Raw genomic sequence first — 1,263 nt, forward strand, 5'->3', positions numbered from 1 at the left:
GTCTAATATAGCCACAGCCTACTACAGAGTATTCCTTAAGGGTAGGGTACAGGACGGGTTAATTAAGGTCACTTAAATCTTCATCTTTTATAGCAGATCAGAACCTAGATGGCTGACTTTTTATGCAGGACTTCTGATAAGAATCCAGAAGAGCTGGTTTCAAGGTTCACATCGACACTTAATAATTGTAACCTTCTTAACAAGAAGTTGTGATCCACATGAAGTCCACAATGAGTGCAGCAAATCTGAGGTAGTCAACCCTTACGAAGGCTAGTATCTGCACATAAAATGGTTTTGAAATGACCATTGGCTGCAGGTTTGGTTTGGTATTTGCAGAGTAAATATGAAGGAACACTGTTGAAACTAGTTCACATATTTATATAACAATGAAAATTCTCCTAAATCCAATATGCATAACGCAGCCATGACACTTTAACTTCCACAGTGAAATAGGGCCAGTCGTGAAATCGACTGATCTGCATCTCTGTATATAGATCCAGCAGAGATCAGACTTTGAATGGCTGTTCATGGTGGTTAGGTGTACTCTAGTTATCCCAGAAGGGTTAGCAAAGGCCATTCCTTAATTGTATTGTGAGTGGCTCCTTTTCTGATTTTCAGGCACAGCATAGTGGCCCTCTAGCTGAAGTTTAAGGACCTGGTTTTTTGAAACCTCATCCTTACCTCTATTTTTGTCTTATTACTTCAAATCCATTTCTTTATCCTTCCGGCTTTCTATATGCTTGGCTGTTGACTGCAGGGATGGGAACTGTGTATCACTGCAAATTTCTGGTGGTCCTTGTGGTGTTTTCCTTGTTGTGGTTAACCTGGCTCTAGGGGGCCTACACACAACAGTAGTCATTGCCAGTTCTGGGGTTTCTGTAACAATTACTGGAGCAGGAGGTGCTTGTACTGGAGCTGTTTTATTCCAGGGACCTGAAGATTTTTCTATACCACCACCATCTCCACCTTCTTTCCAGTTATCACCTGGACCTTGTCTCTTCATTATCTTCTTCCTTTTCACTTATTTGCATTGCCTGAACCCTGCGGCCGCTGTAATCAACCTTTTTGCTCCAATCCTTTCCATTCATCTTCGTCCTTCTTCACAGCCTTGGTGGCGGCCCCTGGGTCCACAGCCCCCGCGGTCGCTGTGCTGCCTTGGCCCAGCCGGGTTCCCGCTCACTCCCGCCGTCCGCTACACCCCCGGCGGCTCCACTGCTCCCGCCGCCCTGCCGGCGGCGCCCTCGGAACTCGCCGCCTGGTTGC

The 1,263-nt window shown here is 46.2% G+C and overlaps 1 pseudogene; it reads right to left on the reverse strand.

Annotated features, from left to right (window-relative positions):
* Positions 1-600: 600 nt before the first annotated feature.
* On the reverse strand, positions 601-1,031 carry LOC105477431 (protein CDV3 homolog pseudogene; annotated as a pseudogene).
* Between the last annotated feature and the right edge of the window lie 232 nt (positions 1,032-1,263).

Source organism: Macaca nemestrina, chromosome 2 (assembly GCF_043159975.1).
Source record: "Macaca nemestrina isolate mMacNem1 chromosome 2, mMacNem.hap1, whole genome shotgun sequence".
NCBI lineage: Eukaryota > Metazoa > Chordata > Mammalia > Primates > Cercopithecidae > Macaca > Macaca nemestrina.